The sequence below is a fragment of the Nannospalax galili genome, unplaced genomic scaffold (assembly GCF_000622305.1).
Source record: "Nannospalax galili isolate Female #2095 unplaced genomic scaffold, S.galili_v1.0 scaffold567, whole genome shotgun sequence".
Taxonomy (NCBI): Eukaryota; Metazoa; Chordata; class Mammalia; order Rodentia; family Spalacidae; genus Nannospalax; species Nannospalax galili.
Genome location: NW_008357638.1, coordinates 2,104,244 through 2,131,648, shown reverse-complemented (window position 1 = coordinate 2,131,648; position 27,405 = coordinate 2,104,244). Strand labels below are relative to the sequence as shown.

At 44.4% G+C, this 27,405-nt stretch overlaps 1 long non-coding RNA gene across 5 annotated transcripts; it reads left to right on the top strand.

Moving 5' to 3' along the window:
* Positions 1-1,599: 1,599 nt before the first annotated feature.
* Positions 1,600-26,818, top strand: LOC115067997. Of its 5 annotated transcripts, XR_003847367.1 has the most exons (12): positions 1,600-1,686; positions 4,202-4,297; positions 15,516-15,622; positions 15,976-17,173; positions 17,291-17,532; positions 18,815-18,918; positions 21,099-21,172; positions 23,146-23,334; positions 23,554-23,603; positions 23,955-24,217; positions 24,381-24,424; positions 24,586-26,818. It is a non-coding gene; the product is annotated as an uncharacterized LOC115067997 (long non-coding RNA). The 5 variants fall into 5 exon arrangements; XR_003847364.1 differs by having other exon boundaries at positions 24,381-26,818; XR_003847363.1 differs by having other exon boundaries at positions 23,955-26,818.
* The last annotated feature ends 587 nt before the right edge of the window (positions 26,819-27,405 follow it).

The window sequence follows — 27,405 nt, the reverse complement described above, 5'->3', positions numbered from 1 at the left end:
TCTTTGCAAATCAGACGGTACAAGACCAAACCGTGGCCTAGCAGGGCTGCAAATTCTGGTTTTAGATAAAGTGCAGATCTGGAGACTTGCTAACAATCGCTAAGCTTCCCCAAAGCCCCAACTGCTTGCAGAATCCTCACTCTTCAACCCTACTGAGAGTCATCTTTGTCTCCCAAGGGCCTAGGAGACTCAGCAGGGGCTCCAAAGGGCCATCTTAGGGATCACCCAAGTTCCACAAGAACACAGCCTTCACATGCCAGTTTAAGGATTTATTTACCCTATTCAAAAGCCCGAATTAAGCCTATTAGTCTTCTTTTTAAATTTATTTATTTATTTATTTATTTATTTATTTATTTATGAGTTTTTGAGACAGGGTCTCCCTATAGCCCTAGAAGGCCTGGAACTCACTATGTAGACCAGGCTGGCCTCAGTCTCACAGAGATCTGCCTGACTCTGCCTCCTGAGTGCTGGGATTGAAAGCCTGCACCACCATGCCTGGCCTTTATTCATTTTTTGAGATAGGGTCTCTTGTAGCTAAGGCTGGCCTTGAACTCACTATGTATTCAAGGGATGACCTCGAACCTCTGATCATCTTGCCTCCATTTTCCAAGTTCTGGAATTACAAGCCTGTACCACCAAATCTGACTTATGCAATACTCAAGATCAAACCCACAGTCTTGAGCATGTTAGACAAACACTCTACCAACTGTGCTCATCCCAAATCCCTTAGGGTTTTTTTTTGTTACGTTGTCTTTTTGAGACAGGGTCTCCCTGTAGCCCCAACTGGCCTGGAACTCACTATGTAGCCCAAGCTGACCTCAATCTCACAGAGATCCACTTGCCTCTGTTTCCCGAGAGCTGGTATTAAAGGCATGTATCACCATGCCCGGCTTTTTTAATAGATAACTTCATTTGCAGCTGCTATTTTGTCCCAAGACTTACTTAGGGCTCCAGAACAGCCAGTGATGGCCTCCCCGACCCTGGACTCATCACAGTAACTCCAGGCTGCTCTCTGGCTCCTTGTGGAAGGAAAGTCTGTGCAGAAGCAAGGGCTAGGGGCAGCCTGGGAACACCATGCTGAAGGATTTGAGCCCCTTAGGCCTGTACAGACCTGAAGTTCAGGTTTCAGACTTTTTTCTAGGCCGAGAAAGGGCATTCCTCATTAGCCACCACTTTTTTCCTACATGAAGCTGGGCTGTTGACAGGCAACTCCTTTCTCACCTGACTTTCTGCTTTGTCGTTTTCTTTACTCAGTAACAACCTTCCAACTCGTTTCTGGAGCTCTGTAGAATCTACTGGGTAAATAAAAATGTTCTTGAATGGCCAGCTGTTACTGTCCCTTTCTGACTGCTGTTGCTTAAACTCTATAGCAGAATAGAAGGGGGTTAAGGATGTGTTTGTTCACTGACCCAGGGAGAGAGGGAAGATGAAGATGGGAGAGGTGCCCAGGAGAAAATATGTCCTGCTTCCGAGCCACACCGTGACTTCTGCTTATGTTTACCTGTAGCCTGGGCATCCGATGTGGCTTTTCCCAACAGTAGCATCATATGCTAAGCTTTTTTTCTTCTTGTTCCTTCCATAATATTCTTTTTATTTCTGATCCTTGCAGGGTCTGAATGGACAGAATTGTGATGAGACTTGACCTCCAGCTTGCTTTCTTTTAATATCAAGCTGCTGTTTGCAAAGGTGAGGGGATCTAGTGACTGACTCAGGATACAAAGACTCAGGACATGATGGCCCCTGCCCCCTAGCAGGCATGTGTGACATCATTTAGGTAGAAGTGTATTCTTTACAAGTGATACCTGGAAACCAGGTCTGTAATTCCATTGGCCCAGATCTTTTTCAATCCTGATTTTATCTGTCAAGGAATTTTTCATCTATATGCTAACTATTCATTTATTTAAATTATGAGAAATTAGACAAAAAGTGTATACCATCTTAACCATTTAAAAAATTAAATTTTTAAATTTTATATATGTGTGTTTTGCTTGTATGTATGTATATAAGCATGTAAGTATGTAAGTATGTATGTAAGCATGTATGTAAGTACACCTGTTATGTAAGTGCACCCATGTCATGCAATGCCCTATAGAGGCCAGAAGAGGGCATCGGATCCCCTGGAGGTAGGGTTATAGACAGTTGTTATCTATCACGTGGGTGCTGGAAACTGAACCTGGGTCCTCTGCAAGAGCAGCCAGTGCTCTTAACTGCTGAGCTATCTCTCCAGCCCTCATCTTAACCAATTTTAAGTATACATTCAGTAATGTTCCTACCTTTACATTGTGGGGCAACTGACTCCAGACCTCTTTTTATGTTCTTTAACCATTCAGCACTAACTCCCCATAGCTCTTCTTTCTAACCCTTCATAGCAAGCATCCAATTTTCTGTCTCTATGAATCTTGGCTACTCTAAGGACTTCCTATAAGTGAAATCACACAGTATTTGTCTTTTTTTTATTAAAAAAATACTATTTGTGTGTGTGTGTGTGTGTGTGTGTGTGTGTGTGTGTGTGTGTGTGTGCCTGTACATTGAGGAACCACTACCTCTGGCTTTTTTATGTGGGTTCTGGGGGATGGGCCTCAGGTCCTCAAGCTTTTGCTTGTTGAGCAGTATCCTTTGTCCTTTTGTCCTTTTGTGATTAGCTCACTTCACTTAGCATAATACACTGCAGCATGGGTCACGATTCCCTTCTGTCTTAGCTGGTTAGTATTCCATCAGGTGTGTGAGCCACATTTTGCCTGTCCATTAATTTGTTACCGGACACTCTGGTTGCTCCCACATTTTGGCTATTGTGCTACTATGAACATTCACAATGGTTGTGCAAGTATCTCTGTGAGACTCCGCTTTCAATTTTTCAGGGCACATAACTAAAATTGAACTGCTTGTTCACATGATATTTCCATTTTTAATTTTTTGAGAAGTCTTGATATGGTTTCCATGATGGCTATGCTTTGTACATTCACACTAATAGTTACCACTAATAATAAGGGTTCCAGTTTCTTCACATCTTCACCAACACTTGTTATTCTCTGTTTTAAATTTTTAATTTTTTTAGTTGGTATGCAATACAATCATTTCATTATGAGACCTTCATACGTATGTATCATTGTACCTTGCTCTTATCCTCCCTCCCCTCCTCCATCTCCCCCTGGTCTCTTTCCTCACCCCAAATAATCTGTCTTCCTCTTTCTCTCTCTGTCTCTCAGTGCCTGTCTATCTCAATCTAGACTCTGCACATGAGATAAGATATGGAATATTTGGTATTTTGTCTTTTCCCCACTCTCCATTACCCTCTCTGATTCCCCTTCTCCCCTCTCTTAAGACCTCTTCCTCCTTCTTAGATTTTAAGTCTAGAGCCCATACATGAGAGAAAAACATGTGACATTTGTCTTTCTGAGTCTGGCTTATTTTGCTTAACGTGGTCTCTAGTTACATACATTTTCCTTCATATGACATAATTTCATTCCTCTTTATCCATTCTTCTGTTGATGGACATTTAGCCTGATTCTTTAACTTGGCTATTGTGAATAGTGCTGCAGTAAATCTGAATGTGCAGGTGGTTCTGTGGTCCTCTCAGAGGCCTCCCAGTCCAGCTGAGTCTCTGTCTTAATGGGGAGACAATATTTTCTTAGCTTCAAATCCCTTTGGGTATATACCCAAGAGTGGTACAGCTGGGGTCATATGGTAGTTCTATTTTTAGTTTTTTGAAGCATCTCCATACTGATTTATATAGTGATTGGAAAGTGCTTTAATCCTTGTTATAGTAACTGTCCTAATTAACATGTTGTGATGTCTCATCATGTCATGATTTGCATTTCTCAAATGATTAGTAATGTTGAACATCCTTTCAAAACCTCTGCATATATCGCCTTTGAAAAAATGCCTATTGAAGTCTTTCATCCTCCTTAAATCAGGTTGTTAGTTTTTAGTTATATCTACTGTCTCTTGTGTCCATTCAAATCACTGATAAAAATGCAGGACTGTCAGGGCCCGAGGCTAGAGTCCTGTGGCCCAACACTCAAAATCTCGCTCCAGTTTGTGTGGAGTTGGAATGAGTTGTTTATCAATCAGATGCTATGATGGGGTTCATGGTCTAACTAGACAGTTCCCTCATTGATCCAGGGGAGAAGCCTCCAACTTTCTCAGCTCCCTGGAGACCTCCTGCTGTTCTATCTGATCATGTTTGTTTTTCCCTTATCAGGTTATCATGGGAGAAAAAGGGGTTGGCTTCCCTTGTGTCCTTAACCCCAAGACAAGAAGATGGTGAGAATTGGGGGAGATCAGCAAGATGATACTGGTAACCTTGAAAAAGATGTCTCCTCTTTCCAAGGCTTCCTTGCTTTACTTACAAAATAGGGTTTACAGTCATGGTTCCTCTTCCACAGGGTGGTTGGGAGAGGCTGTAATATTTAGGAACTGAACAGTAAGTGTCACACTTGACAGAGGAGGACATCAATCATCAGTAACTACCAATGTTAGACAGTCTTTCTTCTATGCTGCTCAAAGGGACCTTTGGTATCCAGAGTGTTTTATCTTTGTATTTCAAAATCTTTTCCTTGGCATTTTTCCCCATTGCTAATATCCAGACTAGGGGATGCCTCACAGGGAGAACAGTTGTACACAGCTTCTCTCCCTATGAGTGTTGGTGCCACTGGAGTATGTTGGTGTTTTCTCTTAACTTTCTCATAGGGTGTCTGTGGTAGAGTGGCTGTTTTGGGTTCCTTTGCTTTTGAGTCAAAGTGTCTTGTATCTCAGGCTGTCTTTTAACTCACTATGTAGCCAAGAATAGCCTTAAAGCCCTCATCCTCTTTGTTCCACCTCTAAGTACTGGGATTACAGGTATGTGCCATCATGCCAGGTTTACACAGTGCTGGGGATCAAACCCAGGGCTGACACGTGCTAGGCAAGCACTCTACCAACTAAACTATGTCTCAGTGGCATCTTTAACAAACCTCCTAGCCTTCTCCTGGCTGAGTCTCTTTCTTACATGGAAGGCAATATTTTCTTAGCCTCTAAAGAATTCTGCCTTCTGGAAGCCAAGTGTACGTGTCAACTCTGCTCAAACTTTCAGTCACAGAAAACTGAAAGGGAAATTAGTCATATTCCTGCAACCTGTCACTTTTGCTCCCCCAGTCCATTCTATTTTGTTGAGTGGAATTAGATAAAGAGAAGGTAAGGGTCAGGAGAAGGTATTGGCAGGCTCAGTGTGGGAGGGAACACTGCTAGGCAGTGAGGAGCCACTGAGGGTTGTAAGCAGAGAGGAGCTAAGACCCAAGACTGGAAGAGTTATCTGTCAGAGGTGTGAGAGGGAAGAAGAGGAGATTAGAGGGACTTGACAGACCTGGATAGCCTGGCTAGGGAGAGAAGGAGGACAGGAAGACAGTCCTGAGACCTGACCATGCCACTCTTGTGTCCCAAGAGAATGGAGATGTCATTAATGGAGATGACAGATATGTTTTCTGAGTTGTTCAGTGGACTTAGGCATGAGGAGTGTGGAGAGGGAGCAGAAGGAGATGGGAAACATAGAGTGGATATTGTGTGTGTGTGTGTGTGTGTGTGTGTGTGTGTGTGTGTGTTTCTGAGGGTGGAATCCAGAGCCTTAACCATGTTAGCCAAGCTACTACTGAGCTTTCCCCAGCTGTGACATTTTGGTTAAATAAAATCCATCCCATCTCATTGTCTGCCATCTCAGGTGGGTTCTCACAACAGAGGAGGCACCTGGGTAGAAGCTCAGAAAATCTAAAGCAGATGACATCCCTGTAAATTAAACCTCAAGTTGACAGAGGTGTAAAGATCTCCAGAGTCATTTGACCTCTTCATTTCATGGAGGAGAAAACCAATGCCCCACCATGATTCTGATGACCAGTGGCCCAAGGCCAGCCTTGGGCTTCATGCCACTGGGTTCTTCAGCATTGTCAACCCCAGCCTCCCCTTCACATGAGAAATATTGTATAATGGTGTTTTTGCTATCTTGCTATTACATCTGAAACTAATATAACCTGCATATATTTATATTATACATATATATAATAAAAATCAATATAATGTAGCACAAGAGAAAATAACAGGGAAGTCATTACAATGAAGTAGTTTAATAAGTAGAAAAAGGCATAATTATGTTCAAATATTTATTTTATTTTTAATTATGTATGTGTGTGTATATGTGCACCTGAACGCAAGTGCCAAGGAGGCCAGAAACAGAGAAACCTCAGGACCTCTGCAAGAGTAATACTCTCTGTTGACCACTAAGCCATGTCTCCAGTCCAGCTATGTTCAAATGAATGTCACAGTATAAATACAGGTAGACAAAAACTTATTGTCTTGGTGACTTAAATAGCTAAGAGTTAGTGTTGTGCATTATGTGATTTTAAAAAATATTTTATTATTTTTATTTTATGTGTATAAGTATTTTGCCTGCATATATGTAAGTGTACCCATGTTGTACAATGCTTGCAGAGGCCAGAAGAGGGTGTCAGAGCCCCTGGAATTGGAGTTACAGACAGTTGTTAACTGCCATGTGGGTGCTGGGAATCGAACTCAGGTCCTCTGGAAGAACAGCAAGTGTCCTTAACTGCTGAGCCATTACTCCAGCCCCATTTTGTGTGATTTTTATTTCCATTAATAAGTGACTTTTGGTAAGGATGAAGTATACACTTCCATCTGTAGGGAAATTAGAGCCCAAGTATGAGCCCAGGCTATAATAAGAGGCAGGGATAAAGGATGGTGATTTCTGTAGGAGGGCAGTCTCAGGGCAGCAGGAGTGAGGGAAGCCCCACCACAGGTAAGAATGGGCCCCACAGGAAGGCTCTGGCTATCCTAGGGTGAAATGAAACTTCACAACAGTCTTTCTGTAGATGAAGGCAGTAGGCTTCTGGATCCCTGTTGTCCAAAGCTCATTCTACAGGGAGGCTCCTCTCTTGTAGTTTTGGGCCATATCAATTGATATCTAAATGGACTGACTGCTCAGAAAGTGAGAACAGCTCCTTGAGTGTGACATTTCTAAGGCAATGAGAGTCCCACAGGGCCAGAGGATTGGTTGGATAGGGGTGGAACTTTAATGTATGTGGAGTCAGATAGAAGAGGAGACTGAGGCTGGTGTGACAGAGGAACCCCAAAGAAGTTAATAAGTTGCATTCCTGTGAGACTCTATTATGTGAAAACTTTTAAAATTTTGTGTTTATGTATGAAAAAATAGTTATGTTTCAGGTTCAGTCCAGTATAAGGGCATTTTTCCATTGATTCCTATGTTGAGTGGAATATTTGATGATCACAGAGGACAATTATGTATTCTGTGAGACTATCCATTAGAAAATAGAAAAATGATAACTGAGCCGTTACGAGTTCCACACACTGGGGCTTTTGTACAGATGAATCCCCTGAATACCACAGCCACTTTAGGAGGAAAGTACCATCATTATCTCCATTTTATAGATGAAGAAATTAAGGCCAGAGACACTTATAAGTTAAATGGCAGATCTAGGATTGGAATTTGTGATCTTCATTTTTCCACAGTCATTGTGACAATCAAAACAAACACTCGCAACACACACATGCACTCCCCAGAGGATCGGGTGCACTCTTCATGGTCACAGTATTCAGGGAGCTCAGCCACTGAGGCCACTCCCATGAGATGGGATGAGATGGGGCTGGAGGGATTATGTGGGAGAGGGATGGATGAAGGAGAGACCTGAGCTTCCTTGTGGAACTATGACTTACACTTCTTGATAGTGAGACTGGCTGGGCCGTCTGGCTGAAGCAGTAAGTAAAGAAGCAATGATGATAATGGCTGCCCATCACCTGACATCTACTGTGACCTGCATAAGCTTCTAAGCCTTCTTAAGTATTAACACTTGCAGCAACCTTGGGAGTATAGACCTTTATCATCAGCTATACCAATTTCACAAATGGGGAAATCAAGAGGGTACAAAGACCTTATGTGATTTGCCCAATATCATCCTAAACAGTCAGTGGTCCCTAGGAATGTGTTTCTAACTCTTTTATAATTTCAGAACTCTGTTTCTATGTGACTCGGCTTCTCTAGACAGATGAGAGACACCAAATCTGGTATCCACTGCCCAGGACCAATGGTCACAGTCCTTCTTGAGTTGTTAGCCTACTGGAGGAGCATGTGGCTGCCTTCCTCTCTCTCTTTACTCCATCCCCTGAGCCCAAGACAGGCATCTGGGATCCCAGACTCTCTCCCACTGAGCCTGGACTGGGTCACCGGATGGTAAGGAGTTTCACAGGCAAGGGAGGACAGTTGAGTCCCTCAGTGTCACTATGTTCCCCATCTAGCTTTTGCCTTCTTCTACTCCACAGTGGCTATTTGGTTCAACTTGGTCTTCCCTGTATGCCTGACTACACCCTGGCCCTTTCCTTATCCTCTTCAGATTTTGGTACCCGCTTCTCCTCCTTGAGAGTTGGAGTGCCCACCATATGCCCTGGCTGGACTTCTGGCCTGTCTTGAATTGCCAGAACAGTGGCTACTCAAGGTGTGATGGCTGATGGTACATGACTATATTAGTTACTTTTCTGTTGCTGTGATAAAACACCATGACCAAATCAACTTATAGATGAAAGGGTCTATCTGGCTTACAGGTAAGAGAGTTAGAGTCCATAATGGCAGGGGAGGCATGGTGGCAGAGGTGGCTGGAGCAGAAACCTGAGTGATCACATCTTCAAGCAGGCACAGGAAACAGACAGCAACTGGAAATCTGGTAAGGCTTAAGGACTCTCAAAGCCAGTGATGTGCTTCCTCCAGCAAGGGTGCACCTCCTAAAACCTCCCAAAACAGCGCCATCAACTGGGACAGAATATTTAAATACTTGGAGCCTGTGGGGGACAATCTCTACACTCCTGGTACCACAGTCAGTATTAGGGTTCTCTAAAGGAACAGAACTGACAAAATGAATATATATATGTATATGGATTTATCAGATTAGCTCACAGGATAGAGTCCAAGTAGTCCAACGATGGCTGCACCACACTGGAGAGGCTGAGAATCCAGTAGTTGCTCAGTCCAGGAGGCTGGATGTCTCAGCAGTCCCAATCTGGCGCTGAAGTCCTGAAGGATTCCTGGAGATCTGCTAGTCTTCAGACTACATTGGAATCTGAAGAAGTTGGTTCTACTCTCAGTGGAGGAATGCCACAGCAACAAGATGAACCCACCAGTGAGAGAGAAGGCAAGCAGGCAAATAGCCAAAGCTCCCTTCTGCCATGACCTTTGATAATGGGCTGCTATCAGAAAGAAAGGCCCACATTTACAGTGGGCCTTCCAACTTCAAATAATCTGATCAAGGAAGTCTCTCTCCTTTTAATTAATCCCAGATCCAGTCAAGTTGGCAACCAAGATTAGCCATCGCAATGACCAACAACTAGCATTAAATAAACAGCTATTTTATAAGTGCTTGGTGACTTGTGATGGCATTTCTAGAACAGGAAGAAACAAACAGAAGTAAAAGATAGAAACAAAAGCCGGTAGGTTTTCATTGACATTCAGGTGTGGTCCTATTATTTAGACCTCACATTCTGAGGTCAAGGGATTCCAGGACTCACTGGTAGACTGAGCCCTCATTCCTGTTACCCATGGCCATGTGATGGGGTCTTGGGTCGAGAGGACCCCTGTCAGTCCTGCGTTAGGCATCCCTGGTTCTCTGTCCAGAAGCCAGCAAAGCTCCCTGAGCCACTGCCCAGGAGCCAGAGTTTCCTCTGGTCCTTTGTTACTTGCTGCCCTGTGCATTCTCCAATGGGCACAGCAGGCGACCTACTGCAGGGCCTGGATTACGGGTCTGCCCGTGCAGCAGCAGATGGTAGTGCTTAGAGCCAAACTGCACTCAGCTGCTTTGAACATCTTGAAAAGATTTCTTTAGAAGTTAAACTTGCCCTGGGAGGGACAATATGGTTTGGTCCGTGGCTTTTAAAAGGCCTGGGGTGGAGTGAGGGAGTGGCAGTTTCATGCCCCCCCCCTTGTTCTCTGAGCCCCGCTTTTCTTGTCTTGTGGCCCCTGGGGCTCCTGAATTTCGGTTCCATTGTTTGGGAAGCACAGTTGTTTCCGCTGCCTGTGTTGCTGCAAGGCCACACCGTGTCCAGAGCTGTCCTCGCAGTGCATATTTCCATGCTTCTGGGCAGCTTAAGAGTCCCATGGGGTGTGGGCATGTTGGCACCCCAGGGTGGTTTTGCTTTTGCCTCAACTGTGGCCCAGGATCAGGCAAATCCTCTGGCACAAGCCTAGACCAAGTGATAGCTTCGTAAATACTGGTGCCCACGCCTAATTGCCCTGGAATAATGTCTTCCAAATCTCTGTCCTGGCCTTGTCCTATTTAATGAATCCTTTGAGGGACAAAGGGTTTGATCATCTCTGGGCTCTTCCCTACCTCCCTACTCTCTTGCCTCAATCTGGCCACTCTAAACTTGGTCCAGGAAGAACCAACCTTCTCTAAATGGAGCCCTCTTGAATGTCTCAGGGGCGAGAGGCCTTTAAATTAGCAGGAAAAGAGTGCAGAGCTCCTCTTCTAGCCTGACTGGCCCTGCCTCTCACAGGAGCCTCGGCTTGGCCAGCACAGGCACCATTGCCCATTCATGAGATGTCAGGTGGTCTACAGATGGGAACACGGCATTATTGATTTTTACTAGCCTGCTAAAACCAAAAGGAAAAAAAAAAAACCCTTCTAAAGAGCTCCGGGTGAAGCTTTGTTTCCTAAATGATGATTCCAGGGCTCCCAGTTTGTCAAAAGCAAATGTAAAATATTGGGGCTGTTGGAGATATAATAAAGTGAAATCTTCTTACAGCCATTAACTTCAGACAGGAGCAGAGCTCAGCTCTGGCTTGGGGCCCAGGAGGAGGGGGAGAGAGACCCACAGAGGGAGGGAAGAGCAGAGGAAGCCCAAAGAACAAAACCCCTGACTCTGTTCCCCAGGCAGCCTCTTTGATAAGATCATATGTGGATATGAAGAAATGAATTCTAACAGCTCTAAATCGAACAGAGTCCCTGGGTTAGCAACAACAAGATGTGATGAGGGTGTTGGCCTGATGCTTCTCCCTCCCCTCCGCCCCCAAATACATGGCATGGGAAATGGGGAAAATTTAGGGTCAGGCTATCAGTTCTCTGGGAGGAAGCTGGAGTCCCAGGATCCACAACTACCCCTGCTGTTCATCTTTCTGGGAGCTCTTGTCTTCCCAACAGTGGGGCTCCTTTGTCTGACACACTCAGGGCACAGTCACTTCTGCTGAAGTACCTGCATTCTGATTGGACTGCATGGATAGGAACCATTCCTGGAGCCACCTCACAGATTGTGTGTTCTTGTTGGCCCATTTTTCTGCAAATATTTGACTTTAGACAAAGCCCCTTAGGAAAATCCCCCAGTGAGTCCATGGAAGGACATGTCTCATGGTTATGTGGCTGAGTCACTTTGTCTCCTTAAGCGTTGTGTATATGGGTGACTGTATAACATTGTTCAGATGGTTCACTGAGGAAACACTGAGCACTGACTATGCTCCACACATTGTGCTGCTCACTGAATAGACAAGTTTATATGAAATATATATATATATATATATATATTCATGAATATGGCATGTGTGTGCATGGATAGGCATGTGTGCATATACAAATGTGTGGATATATGCATTATACACATGCATATGTGTGAGGGTCTTTATTTGATTGCTGGATTGTTGCTTGGTTTGTGCTAACTTCCTTCCAAAATGCACAGTAGCACTGTGGCATTGTAGGAAATATATTGATCAATTGATTGACCTTTTTGAAATTAAAAGAGCAAGGTGCTGGGAGTCATGAGACCTGGGATCTGACCAATGGATCGATCAGCAGATATTTATTGAGCTTGGAAAAACACTGGGCCAGGCACTATAACAGATTCACAGAAACAAAGAATATTTTCTCTGCCTCAGGTAATAGAAATGTTCAGGGAAGTCACCAATATATTGGGTCCACAGACTACAGGTCCCGAAATCCTAAGACCTCAGAATTAGAGGAACTTTAGAATCCCTTCATGCCACTCTCTTACCTAAGAACAAGGAAGCAGACTTCAAGGAGCTGAACCGACTCATGTCAAAATCCACCGCAACGTTCTGGATTCCATCCAGCTCAGGATTGTTTATTGGTAGGACAGCTCTACCTTTCCTGAAAGGTAACATGGGTTGTGCTTCAGGTTGCCAATAGACCCAGCAGAAGTCAGATCTATCTATCTTCTGGCCCTCTCTTCTTTTAGATGGACTGGTCAGTGACTTATAATGCTGAAACTCAGTAGAGAGGATCTTGGAAACTTCTTTACTTCCTGTATCTCAGGGGCCTTTTACACATTGGTTACACAACAAGCTGTAGTCTAGCAATAAGGACTCTCCATGGGGCTTTGCTGAGGACTCTGTCGTCATCATCTATTTTAGCTCTTTGAATATCTTCAGTAAGTAAATACAGTTATTACCCAGGATTTGCATGTTAGGACAGTCCCACTCAGAGAGATGATACAAACTTGCCCAGAGGCAAACCCAATGGTGCCAGGATTTATACTGTGATCTAAGTGTAAAAAATTTCAATAACCCAAGTTGGGTTTGTTACTGTGGTTCCCAAGAACTATCTAGATTTATTTAGTGCTAAAAGCACTGGCTATTATAATGTGAATGTGGACAGAGTACATGCCAGCACCCCTTTATAAAGCTGAGGCTGGGGACAGGGCTGATCAGTTTCTAGAAACTAGCTCTGTTTCATCAATGGTGGGCAGCATCTGGTCAAACCCCACAGGCATACAAGGGAAAGTCTGGCCTAACACACTAACATACAAGGCTAAATTATCGGTTTTCTGATTTGAGGAATCTTCCCTTCCATCTCTCAGAAAGACAGTGTTCAAAATGATAATTTTCTCATTTTGGAAATTAAAAAATGAATTAAGATTCTAATTGGCTGTCATATGCTTTGTACACAACCTCAAGTTGAAGATGGAATTCTTTTTGTCTCTGATGATAAAGTCTCTACAGTTGGGGCTGGTGGACTTTCAGTTATAGCAATCAGTCTGAAAGAGGTAATATGGTGCATTTTACATGTATGCATTCAGCATTGTGCCTCATAATTTTAGAATTTGCATAGCATCAAGGTTTGGTTTGAGGCTAGACATGCTGTTATGTCAATGTCGACATCTTTAGGAATAATGCAGCATTCAGTGAAATAACCACAAAAAGAGCCAAAGGGGTCCTCCAGCAAGTGACTTTTGCTCAGTCTTCATTTTCATGAAAGAATTACGGAGACTCTAGGAATTTCAAGGGCAACCTCTTGTCCAGCCTTCTCTCCTCTACCTTTGTCTCTGCCCCTTTAATGATGACTCTCTCACTGTAACCAAGGTAACCAGGCACCAAGCAGAAAGGACACTTTGGTCCCTGTCTCTTTCAGAGGATGGATGCTCAGCAAGGGTTAACCCAGAGGGGACCTGAGTGACCAACAGTGCAGAGTCTCCTTCCTCCAAGCTGCTGGTGCTGAGTGACAGCTGAAAGGCTGGATATGTCACCGGGAGACAGAGGAGGACTCGGCATTCTAGATAGATTTTTATCACTTTTGTGAACACTTCAAATTACAGACATTAGTTCCAGGGCTTTGTTTAGCAATTGGTACCACAGCAATTGGTTTTTGTTCATTGATTTACATGAATGCATATTGTAGTTGGTGTCTCAGGATACATAATTTGTGTCAAAGGGCTGTTTTTGTTCCTGGGAATTCTTAAGGGAAATGTGGGAGAATAAAAATATTCTGAGTGGACCCCGAGGCCCCCACCTCCAGTTGCAGTGGGGCAGCAGCCATGTTCTCCCAAGCCAGAGGACAGGCAGGCAGTTGGGTTGCTGGCTGGGCCTATCCTCTGGGTAGGTTTTCTCAAGCTCCAGGGTTGACACTAGGGGATGGATATGTCTTTGTTGTGAGGAGTGGTAGAAAGTTATGCTGGGTCCTGACCCTCCAGGCTACTGCATGCCTTGCTTAGAGTTTCTGGGGAGGCAAAAATGTAGGGAGGGGTTGCAAAAACTGGGGAGAGGAGGAAATACTCTCACCAGAAAAGATATAATCAAGTTAGGGAAGGTGTCTATAGATCTAGTACCCCATACTTCTATTTTCATGAACTACTTTCATTTTCACAGTACCTCCAATAAGGTGTCCCTCTATGAGGAAACAAAGGCAAAGATAAGCTGAAGAATTTACCAGGGGCCCAAAGACTAATTAGAAGCAAAACTGGGATTTGAACATAGATCTCCTAGTACCTTCCCTCTCAACACTAGACATTTAAGAGCTTAGAGACATCAGTGGCTCCAGTGGCCCAAGACCCCAGTTCTCACACTGGCCCTGCTCACACCCTGGGGATGCTTGTATTGCATCTGCTGCAGCTGGTCCACTCCACAGGATGGCCCTGGCCAAATCTCTGCATGACAGTGCTGTGCACAAGAACAAAGAATGACCCTGGTTAATGGAAGCACCTGACTTGGAGCAATACTCACTCTTTCCCAACATGCACCAAGAACCTTTTTTGTTGACTCAAGGTAGACTCTGATGAGCTTTGACCTCCCTGGTCCAGTCTCTTTTCAGCCAGCCACATTGCCCTGGGAAAAGTGTGGCTTTGTTTAAAGGTGTCACAGCAGTGTCCTGCCTTTAACCTCCCCCACTCAAGCCCTGTTTACTAAACAAAGCTGCTGTGCAGAATCTAGGCCTCCAGGGAATGCGGCAAGGTGGAAGGGCAAGGGTCAAGAAGCAGGGTCAAAGGGCTGAGACCCTGGGGGAAAGGGGAGATTAAACATCCTCCTTTTCAAATCGGGAGGTTTGGATAATTAATTGTTCCCCAAACATGAACGCTTTCACTGATTGTTCTGGGCAGCCATTATTCCTTTCTAGCTCCTAATTCTTCCTCGAAGATTCCTTTCTCTAATTCCAGGGCAGTCTGGCCTGAGAGGGAGGCCATTGCCAGTGGCTGTCCCCACACCATTGTGTCTCTTACCCTTCCGCGGAAGATTAGCGCTCACACAAAGGGTAGATCTCTGCAGGGATTAAAGCTCCAAGTGCAAAGACAGAAGAGGTGGGGCTACGCCACATTGGGGTCACCTTTGGATCCATGGCCCCTGGTCACTCACTATTCAGGATACCCCAAGGCTGGCTTGTTCCCAACTTCAGAATTGGAAATATCCAGGGTGATCAATTGACCATGTAGTGACTAGTCTCCCACAGCATGCCTGTGGGTAAGTTACAGATTTATCCCCTTTAAATTTTTTTTGGATTTATTTATTTTTATTTTATGTGTATGAATGTTTTTCCTGCATACATGTAAGTGTACCCATGTCATGCGAAGCCTGTGGACGCCAGAAGAGGGTGTCAGATCCCCTAGAACTGAGGTTGCAGATGGTTGTTAACTGCCATGTAGGTGCTGGGAGTTGAACCCGAGTCCTCTGCAAGAGCAGCCAGTGCGCTTAAGTGCTGAGCTATCTCTCCAGCCCAGGGATTTGTCTCTTGAAATCTTTAAAATTTCTCTTTCAGTCCTGCCCCACCTTTGACAGGTATGATGACTATGAATGTGAACCAGCCCATCCACAGGGATGTTTACTGACTGCACATGAATAATCAGTGGGGATCCAATTTTACAGGTGAGGAGACAGGATTCTGGGAACAGTGGAGATGGGTTTCTGTTCCCGGACCTCTTCAGAGTTGGGGAGACCCCAAATGGGCAACCTCTCCTCCTTGGGGTACAGCTTGCTAGGTCCTGGGAGCAACTAGTTGGGGAAAACACCCTTTGGAAGGTGCTGGGATTGAAGCCAGTTCTGGGAAAGGCCTGAGAAGCCTCCTCTGGCCACTCTTTGGTCAAGGGTGGATCAGAAGGTGGGGCACCAGCACCAGGTGTTGGGGGAGGATGGGGGGACAGGAAGAACAGGCCTGTTAAGTGCCCTGGAAAGGATGCTTAAAGGGCTCTTAGCCTCCTTTTCTTCTTCTTCCCTGAAAGGATCAATGGTGGAGTTCTGCCTTTGTGTGCATGATGGCCCTGCTGTGAAGTACACTCAAGGAATCACGGTTTCTAAAATTCTATAAATCATTATTCCAGCCTGCTCCCTGCCCCCTCCAAAATCATTCAATCTGTTGAAATATTTAGTGGTGGGCATGTCAGCCTGGGTGCACATGTTGTAAGCAATTGGGAAGGGTGACTTAGGGTAGTAGGCAGGTGGAGGTGTCGCTGCTACCTCTCCTTCTGCCTTTCTGTGGCACATGTACCCACTCCCTCTGAATGGTCGTCAGAGCAGCCTTATGGTCCCCTGATCTCTGTGTAGCTGAGAGAGGTTGAGCCATGTCATGGCTCCTCTCATGGGGCCCCAGAAGAGGATGAGGCCAGCGTCAAGGCAGATGTGAATGTGTGCCTGGGGTAGGATATGGATCATGAGTTAAGGCAGATGTGCACAGGATGGGAAGAGACATGGGAAGATCAGCTGGGGATGGTGGGGGGTGAAATGGCAGAAGTCTCCAGCTCCTGGCATCTAGGTGTGCTGTGACTGCTCTTGATAATCTGGGAGGGTAATGGAGGGCTGGGGTGTAACTATGACCTGTGGATTGTAAACTGGGCAGGGGAGACTGGAAGTACTCAATTTCTTTGGACTTGCTGCTTTGCTAGTGAGTGTTTGGGTTTGATTCCTCAGCCCCTGGCTAGAATTTTCTGCCCCTTATCCCCTCCTCCTTTCATAGCACACACCCTAACAGAAAACAGGGCCAACTGAGCAGCCGCAGACAATGTCCCTCAAAGGCAAGCCCTGATTGATTTGCACTGGTTGATCTGTTTAATGTCCCCTCTCCCCAAGTGCCCATCTTGCCTGCAGAGGTGCTACATTTCCTTGCAGGCCCAGCTGCTGGCCGCTGACACCCTACGCCTGGAGGATGCTTGGGAAGGTTACAGGTGCAACAAGCAAAATGAAAATCCATAGTTTTTAAACCTTTATGAATTGAGAATGTAAACCTGGAAAATGGATCTGGAGCTACTAATGGACAAGCGGTCTGCCAAGCCCATCCATCCTCCAGCTCCCAGCTGGGGTCATTCACATTACACCTGCTTCTGAAAGCAGAATCTCTGGTCTTTCCCTCCCCTCCTCCCAGCCAGGAAAACAGAGGCAGGCAAGGGAAAGAGACCCAAGGGGCTTACAGCTCTGCACGTCCAGGTGAGGCATTAGGAAGGGGCTGGCAGGGAGCAGGGACAGTGGTTTTGGAGGAGCAGATTCAGTTCTCTTCTCTGGCCAAGTGGCTGTCATTGATGCCATCTCCACCTCCACATGCAGGCATGGATCCAGATCAAGCATGGAAAGATAAAAACAACCCTGACACAAAAGAAGATTGCCTCGCAGCCATCCATGCACACTGGGCACAAGAGCTGTGACCATGGAGCAGAAAGCAGCATTCAGCCCTGGGGGTCGCCTCTGCTGCTAGCCATCTGCACAAACTCAGTCCACTGCTTTCTCAAGACACATGTTTTCTTCTCTACTGTGTCCATGAGCCTCTCACTCCAGAAAGGACTTTCCAGGTATCTCTGTTTAATGTTGCTCCAGTCCTTATAGTTCCCACTCCGTCTGCTTTTTTCCTCTGTAGCCATGGTGTCCTAGTTTTATTTCTGTGGCTGTGATGAAATACCCTTATAAAAAGCGAATTACAGAAAAAAGGGTTCACCTTAGCCCACAATTCCAAGTTGCAGTTCATCACAACAGAGAAGTCAAGGTGGCAAGGACTTAAAACAACCAGTCCAGTCACATCACGTCTACAGTCAAGAACAGAGAGAAATGAATGCATGTGTGCTTACTGTGCAGCTCACTTTCTCTACTCTTACATAGTTCAGGACCCAAACTCAGTGGGCTGGATCTTCCCACATCAATTAATGCAACCAAGTCAATTCCCCACAGACATGCCCATAGGCCAACCTAATCTAGACAATCCCTCGTTGAGATTTTTCTTAGGTGACTGTGGAGGTTTGAATGACAATGTCCCCCATAGGCTCCAAGTATTTGGGCATTTTAGTCCCCAATTGGTTGTGCTGTTTTGGGAGGTCTTAGAAGGTGTGGCCATGTGGGAGGAAGCGTCACTGGGAGTGGGCTTAGAGAGTTCTTAAGTCTTGCCAGATCTTGAGTTGCTCCCGTTTCCTGTGCCTTCTTGAAGATGTGAGAGCTTAGCTTCCGCTCCTGCTCCATCCACCTCCGGCCACCATACCTCCCCGCCATGATGGACCGTAAACTCAAATAAACTCTTTCCTTTATAAGTTGCTTTGGTTAGTGTTTCTATTACAGCAACAGAAAAGTAACTAATACAGTGGCTCTAGATTGCGTCAAGTTGACAAACTATCCATCACAAGTGGTCACAATCAGACATGCTTTGTTTCTTATTGGTTGATTTCACCTAACTCTTTTAGGATGCAAACCCATTGATGTGAGCCCAACAGGGAAAAGTTATTTCTGTTTTGTTTACTGTTTTTCACTCAAGAACGTAGACTCCTATAAGGAACAAAGCAGTCGAATAATAAATGTGTGTTGAGTGAATAAGTGAATGAGTTGATGTTCTGTGGGTAGGAGGCTCTTTCCCATTTGGACTCCAGCACTCTGCCTTCATCTCCAAGATAGGTCAGGTGCCTCTCTTGTTGCAGGTGATCTTGCTAAGACCTTATACTTTGGCTTTCTTTCTCCTTCTCCTGCCCTGCTCTGCCTCACTCACACGTTCTGGGTGTGACAAAACTTCCTATTATGTTCACACATCTGTTTCTCTCTTTTCTTCTAGGCCTAAGCTCACTAATTAAGTAAAAACACCTTTGGTCCCTACAGGCCCCATCCTTCATCCCTGGACCCTTTCTGAGACCACTTGCACACAACTGATGCTGAAATGGAAGTTTTCTAAAGTCAGCAGAGGGCTTTTCCTGTAGACCATGGTAGGTGCCACTCCACACCCTCATGACCATGGGAGTAAGGAGAGTGGGTCAGCCTTTTATGAACTGATTTAGCCCATGATTGATGAGGACAGAGATATACAGCCCTGAGAATCAAAAGAGCACAAAAGCGCTACTCAGTAGTTTCCTTCTGTTTGGGTCTAATGCTTGTGTCCTTTGCCCCAAATTCATATTTTAAAGTTTAATCTCCAGGGCCAGGTGTGGTGGTGCATGCCTTTAGTCCTAGCACCTGGGAGGCAGAGGCAGGCACCAGTCATCTCACATTCTGTTTGGCCCCTTCACACCAGCCTAATCCAGATTCAGCTCCAGTTGTCTGCCTTTCACAGCTGCTTTGAATGTCCTAGAGGTCAGATACCCTATGATAGGGTGGCTCTGGATTGCTCCTGTTGGTTGGAGGCTGATCAGCAGACCAGCCCATGTTTCCTACCACTCACCTTTAGCCCCAAGTCCAGCTGTAGGGTTCTGGCACCTGCAGAGTAGGGATGAGGTCAAGGCTGCAACCCTCATACTCAGTTCCTCCAGGGCTTGGCAGGAAGAACCAATGCTTTATCAAGGACCCTGTGTCAGAGGCTTGGGCTCAGGGAAGGCAGCAAATGTCTCCTAAAAGACTTAGCTCCAGCCTTTGCCTCTTTAATCTTTGTTCAAAGAAGAGTCTTATAAGATGCATCATTTCTCTTTTTTGCATTTTAATTGAATTTTTGAGATTTTCATACAGTATAGTTTGATGGCATTTAGATGTGCTCCCCCCTCCCCACTTACCCTACCCAAATGAATGAACTCTCATATATATAATATGACTTATAGAGTATGATTTTTGTGCCCAATGTCCTTCAGTGTGAACCTATCCACGGGGCCCACCAAAATTGCCATCCCTGTAAGACACTGTCTTTCCCCCTCCCAGCAGTCATCAACTGCCAAAAGTTCCTTAGGTTCGTTTGGGATTTCTTATCTACTTCCCTGTGTCTACACACTGCATCATTTCTTAACACCCCTTCCAATAGCTCAAACTTCTGATTTTTGCATCTTTTTAGTACATACCAACAGTACAACCTTGGATAAACCCAATTATCTGTTAGCATTTAAGGAAGGGAGGACTGTTGGGGGAGTCTCTCAGTGAGGCAGACTATAACCACTGAAACTTACAAATTCCAATCTCAGATGAGCTCCGAAAGGTCCCCAGCGCTCTTCTGATGTTTTTTGGCCAAAGTTCATTCTTTGACTCCATAATTACTAGTTCAGGATGTTGCCATTCCTGTCACACTTTCAAACTCTTGTGCTCTTGTTTTTCCTATCTTGATATTATTCCTCAAATTTATTTTTGGCTAGAGGAAACAATGAAATAATGTTTAGGTCTTGGGCAACTCTTAAATAAAATTTTATTAAGTCTATAGCATCTGGTACATCAACATGATCAGTATAGAGCTATTATAACCCAATAAAGTTAACATTGCTCTTTTGAGTAGGAAAGAAAGAAATAGCTGAGAATGCCTTGGGAATATCATTTGTTTTTTCTAAATTTCTCTGTCTTTGAGTAGGAAAGAAAGAAATAGCTGAGAATGCCTTGGGAATATCATTTGGTTTTTCTAAATCTCTCTGTCTCTGTTTCTTGTGTGTGTGTGTGTGTGTGTGTGTGTGTGTGAACATGGTGTGCATGAAGAGGTCAGAGGATAACCTCCAGGAATAGGTTCTCTCCTTCTATCATATGGGGATTCAAATTCAGGCTGTCAGACTTGGTGGCAAGCACCTTTACCCACTGAGCCATCACACTGGCCCTTAATTTTTTTCAAGTCAGCCTTTTAGTAAATGAAGTGAGAACAGAGCTGATGAACAAAGGCACATGTACAATGTGAAGAAGGCAAATGCATCTTGGGAAGGATTTTCTGTGATTTGTTTGTGATGTTCAAATTCCTGAAGAATCTATGTCCTGGAAAGACTTCTAGTGGTTTTGAACACACTAGCATCTCCAAAATTCAGGCAGGAAGAAGCACTGTGGATGATGTCAGACTCTAGGACAGCTGTGTAGGAGACACAGTGTGGGCATGTAATAATAGTCTGAAGTGTAAAAATGGAACACCACTCCTTCCTGGCATAAGGAACTTTCCATGGAAGATTTTTTTATTGTAAAAATGTTCTATGTATTTTTTTCTCCTTTTTTTCTTCAGCTACATTGCAGAAGTTCCCAAGGGGATAAATAGAAGTGGCATTAATTCCTTTGTTGATCTGGAATGTTAGAAAGGTAAGATCTAAAAGCAAACTGCATTGAGAGATCATTCACATACTGTATAGTTCACCCATTTAAAGTGTGTGAGTCTGTGGATTTTACATATTCACAGAGTGGTGTCTCCATTACTTACTACTTTTAGAATGTTTTCATGCTCCCTAAAGAAACCCCTCATCGTTTAGACTTTCCAGTGTGTCACTGTCCAGTTTCATCGTTTCCCTCCTCCCCCAGGGAGCCGTTAGGCTGTTTTCAATCTCTACAGTTTTATCTACTTTGGGTATTTCACATAAGCCGTGATCCTTTGTGGCTGCCTTCATTTAGTTTTCTAAAACATGTGTGGTGTGTACGTACATATGTGGTGGGTGTTTGTGCATCTGTATATGTGTGCCTGCATGTGTATGTACGGTGTATGTATATGGTGTGTGTGGTGTGTACGTGTATGTGTGGTGTGTGTGTGTGGTGTGTGTGCAATGTGTGATATGTATGTGTGTAGTGTGATGAGTGTGGTGTGTATGTGTGGTGTGTGTATATGTAGTATTTGTGTGCATTTGTGTGTGATGTGTCTCTGTGTATGTCTCTGTGTGTGTATGTATCCATGGAATGTGTGCATGAATGTGGCATGTGTTTATAGGTATGTGCACCTGTGCACATGTGTGCTGAGACTAGAAGAACATGTTGGACATTTTTCTCTGGCGCCACCACACCTGGCCCACCTTGCTTTTTTTTAAAAAAATTTTTTTTTTTGAGGCAGGGTTTCACTATGTAGCTCTGGCTAACCTATATCTTGCTATGTAGACCAAGCTGGCCTTGAAGTCACAGAGATCCATTCTGCTTCTGCCTCCTGAGTACTAGGATTAAAGGTATACATCATCATGCCCAGCCTCCACCTTATTTTTTGAGATAGGGTCTCTCATTGAACCCAAAGCTCACCATTTCCACTGGGCTGGCTGACCATCAAACTCCAGGGATCTGCCTGTCTCTACCCACAAATGCTGAGATTATAGGCAGGCACAGCTATGCCCAGTTTTAACATGGGTACTGGGGATTTGAACTCGGGTTCCCTTGCTTTCTCACCAAGTGGTCTTACCAATGAGTCATCTTCCTACACCCCTAACATGATGGTTTTAAGATTCATTCATGTATCAGTATTGCACTGTTTCTGATGAATAACATTCTACTGTAAGTCTATTAGACACTTTTAAATTAGTTTTTAAAGCCCCTGTAAAGGATGCCAGCATCCAAGAAAAAGAAGCTTACAGGCATTTAAACTCTAGCCGGAAATCCTCCAGTTGTAGGCTGACTTGAATGGATCACAGTCTCCAGGAAGAATTTACAGGAAGTGAAGAAGAAACATTTAGATTGATCTTATTGATAACATGGGGGCTAGGGTTATGTAATAAAGGAACTACAGAGATTAGTTTTAGTAGCATGTTTTATAAAAAATTTTGACATTGCTTATTCATGGAGGAAAGCAGGAAAATATATTTGTTTCAATGATAGCCATTAATTTTCACAGGACTGATTGACTGACCACAATGACTCTACCTATCCCTAAGGGGAGCATAGCTCAATATAGAAGGGAAGGTCTGAGGCACTGAGACAAAAACCTGAAATTATAGAGGAAAGGTAAATCCACAGGGCTGTGGTTAGATTGTGTTCCCTGAGGCTCATGTATTAAATAAAGACTTAATTCCTAAGGCAACATTGTTGAGTGGTGGAACTTCTAAGAGGTCATAAGTGAAGCCTCTGCCTCATGAATGGATTATTACCATCATTGTTACAAGAATAAGTCTGTTATAAAAGGGAGTATGCCCCCCTTTTGCTTTAAAGGCCTCTCTTGCCCTTACCTCTTCTACAATGGGATAATGAGCCAGAGGCTCTTGCCAGATGCCAACACCTTGATACTGAACACTTTCCAGCCTTTATAACCGTGAAGAAATTAATTTCTGTTCTTGAAAAGTTATTCACTCTGTGGTATTCTTTTATAGCAACACAAAACAAAGGTATACCACCTCTATGTCAGTGTTCTTTCTCCCACTGTCCACGTACTGCTGACATTGCTTAATGAAGTCTAAGCTTTCCAGCCGCACAGCTTACCTATACTGAACATGGCTACAGACAACAACCATGTTCTCAGGTCCAGCCCAGAGTCAAGAGATGAGAGACTCAGAGTGTTGGTAAGTGCTGATGCAGCAGTTGCTCTTGGACTTCCGCCCAGTGTGGTATTCCTGCTTGATTGCATCAATGACCCAATTCTCCACCCTTTCCTGAATCCATACCTCTGCTATGTGAATCTGAGCTGCCTCCCACTGCACTGCAAGCACAGTGACCTACTTGACCTTTGTTTTAACATGATTCAACCATGTGACTTCCTTTGGCCAATGGGATGTCAGCAGATGCGGATGAAAGCTACCTGAATTGTATTGCCTGGATGGTCCCAGTCAAGGTCAGCAGACAACCAGCTAACCCTGACCTATGAGCTACTTGCAGTTCAATAAAACATATATTTGATCCTTCAGTGATTCTGGATGTTTGTGTTTGAACAAGTGCTTAATACTACATGACAGCTGATACAAAGTCTTTGTGAAACCCTTCTTAAATTCACAGAATAGCTCATTTTTGCCAGAACATCCAGTGTTTACATTCTCCCTGCTTTATGCAACCCATCCCTGGGTATCTAATTTTCTCTGACAATATTTAGTGTTCTAGCTTTTGGCACATTCTCTTCTTTCCTGGTTCCTATTCCAATGGTTCATTATACTAATTTTCTCTCTGTTTTCATTTCTTCATTATATAGCATGAACAAGAGAGCAAGAAAATGAAAAAAGAAAAAAACCACCAGAATTTCAGCCAATTGGCTGTTCAACTGGAAGATTGAGATTGGATGAATGAATGAACTAGAAAATGGAAAACATTGATTGCTTTACATTTCCATCCATTCCACGTTCATCATAGAGTGCTCTCATATTGTGGCAGGACAATCATTAACCTGTCTTAACTACCCCAGAAGAACTTCTCAGTGACTGCTTTCATCAAAGAGTATTAATGAGAGATGCATGGGTGAGTTCAGCGTACTCAGGAACAAAAAGCCTTCTGCCACAACCAGTTGGGGGGCCTTTTCACAACGAAACAGTGAATACCCAAGATCTCCACTCAGATGCAGAATATCACCAAGAGGTGATGTGTGTCTGGCCTGAAATCAACAACTTTTTTTTTTTTTTAGGTAGACTTCTGTCCTATGACCTCATAAGGGAGACAGAACAACAGGTTGAACATAACAAACAGAAAAGGAAAGGGGGGAAGGAAGTGGGTATCCTAAAATTGTCCTGAAAGGGGAGGGGAAATTGAAAGCACCTGTCTGAGCCTTTGATGTGAAGACCAGGTTCACTACACCTTTTGACATTGGCCAGTCTCTCTCCCACTTCTAGGAGACTCCATGCCTGGCCATGGGAGGTGGAAGTCAGGACACTTGACAACTTCTCCTGAGATGCTTCGGATTGGGGCTCTGAAGCCTCTGTTAGCCTTTGTGCCTTTTACCCATGTAGCACTCAAAGCAGACTTGCCTGCCTGCTTGATTCGGCAGAGAACATGGGGAAAGAGAAAGGAATAGAGGAGGCCTGAGGTGAGCACATGCATGTGGAGTGGTGCCTGCCTTGGCTCTGGACTCCCATTCTAGAACCTCAGTAAAAGGACTAGGGGCATATCTCCCCCTTTGCTGTATTTGGAGACACCCTGTTTTCTTATAATTACCTACCACCTCCATGCTCCCATTTTGAGTTGTTTCTTATTCTGACTAAGTGAGCCTCAATAAGGCAAGGTGAAGAGGAGAACCCCAGTCTATTACTTAGTTGATGCTCTTCCTGTATTCAGTTTCATCTGTCTTCAACTCCAATTCCAGAGCTCAGTATATTGAGGTGCTACTCTCCCCAGGCTGCCTGGTTATTGAATGAACTGTCTTGCTCAGAAGTAGCATCTGTTGGTCATGGAGAAAGGAGAATATTATGGTGAATTAGTAAAAATTCAAGTCTTAGGAAAGATATGTGGGTCCATGCAGGTTGATACAGGTGCAAATGGGAAAGACTGACTGTGCAGGACCTAGGTTGACCAAGTAGAGTTAAGCTTTGGTTAAATGCTACACTGTCTGTGACCCAAATAATGAATTTCTAACCTTATGATATGGAATCAGTGAGGAAATTCCCATCAAATGAAGCCAAGTGCAAGCAGTTTGTGGTCCCACCAGCTCTACCTCAGAGAGGATTGCCAAAGAGAGGATGGGGACTGTGTTACAGCAAAGGTTTAAAAGGAAAGATTGAATGATGTAAGAAATGGTTAGAGCCTTTTTGCCAGTGAGCCAGACAAGAAATGCACAGATAGAGGGCACTTAGATTTTTGTAAGGGGGTTAAGACATCTAGATTTGCTTAAAAATTGTTTTATTTGCAATAGATGTGTAGCTCCAGGAACTCTACTCCATGAAAGCCTTTGCAGCAGGGAATATAAAGAAATGCAGGACCAAATCTAGCCACCAGAGGCACTGACCTCCAAGGCAGTTCTACCAGAATTCTCGGGAGGTTCCCTCTCTATATGTTCTTCCAGGCCTCCTGAAGCTTGTCCTCCACATTTTTTGGTACTAGCCCCTTGATTCTGTAAGTATGTCTGAGGAGCCCTGTTGGTTAATTGGCATTCCAACCTCCTTCCCTTTCTTTCCTGGATCTCCTCTTTCAAATGTGCCAGGATGCACATCTAGGAACATGGAAGAATGTAAGAATACTCCTATTTGCAGAATAACAGCTATTTTTAAACCTTGTGAAAAACAGAAAACTACTTCAGGAGTCCCAGAGTTAAAGAAATTCAGAGTCGTTTCGGAGAAGATTTGGAGTCTTGTCCTTCTCTCCTTCTCTTGCGTTCCTTTTTTAGTCCCAATATTTCCTTCATTTGAAGATTAAAAAGTAAAGACTGTCATGAGCCCACTATGTCAGAAACATGGACAGACACATTTGTGTCCTTCCACAGTGTCAGAATTAATTGAATAACAGTAATTTCACAATCTATATCAGAGTGTCAGTTTTTCTGGCTGCAATTTGTCAACTATTTCCAATTTACCTTGACAACTGGCCATTCTAATCTTAATTACTAGTATTAACTCTTAGATTCATATTGCATTTTATGCAGTAATACCTCTACCTGCCTGCTTGTCCATCTCTGTTACAGAATGCCTACAGAAGGGTTAAAGAGGTCACAGCAGACTTCCCAGCAGAGACTGAGAGCTGATGCAGATGCAGACAGAATCACTGCAGGTGGCTAGATAAGATATTAACAACCCAGCTGGAAAGCTGCTGGAGGCAGGAGAGCTGAGCTACAGGACAGCGGGACTGAACTGCAGAGACACAGAATCCTGAAGGTGTGGGGAGGAGGTGCAGAACCAGTCCAGACTGATGGACTGACACGGGTGGGTGCACAGAAGGATGGATGGCAGTGAGAGTGGACTATATCAGGTAGTGAGGATTACACTGAGCTGAAGTTCCAGGGTCAGTTGGCAGTTCTCTGTTTCTCTGTCCCTTGACACATGCACTCAATAGTCACAAACAGGCCAGTGGGGCCACCACCATTGCAATGTTTTGCATCCTTCCTTTTATGGGGACCAGATAAAAGTGTATCTTTTATTGGCTTGTGGTGTTTGATAAGCTCTTAGGCCTGTTTTTTTGACACGCCCAGGTACTTCAGTAAATTTATAGGCGGTACCTTCTTACTTGCATGAATAAATTACTTATTTATCCTGGTGGTTGGTGTTGGACAGATGGTAATGTCCATATGCACAGAGTTCAAAATGGAGCCAAATGTTGCTTTATAAATTACAGTCAAGCAGGGCAAGGCAATCGGAAAGCCACTGGTTCGCATAAATTAGAACGGGCACAGCATGATCTCCATGAAGATGTCTTCTCTCCTCAACTTCTCCTCACTAAAGATTCTTCAGGTGGAAGCAGAAGAAGCCCTCAGGGAATGGACGGCTCCAGAGCTAATAGCATTTATCCAGGATCATTCACACTTCTGGCCTGGGGGTGACAGCCATGAGAACCTGGCTTCTGTGAGCCACCTAGGAAGACCCACTTTTTCCTTACACAGGCCGCTCCTGAGCCAGGTTGAGGTGGGAAAGCAGCACAATGATGAGAAGATGTGAAGAGACAGGCCACAGGGAAAGCGTAGGTGAAAGCATGGGAAGATGTCAGGCCCTGGCTCCTTGCCACAGGGT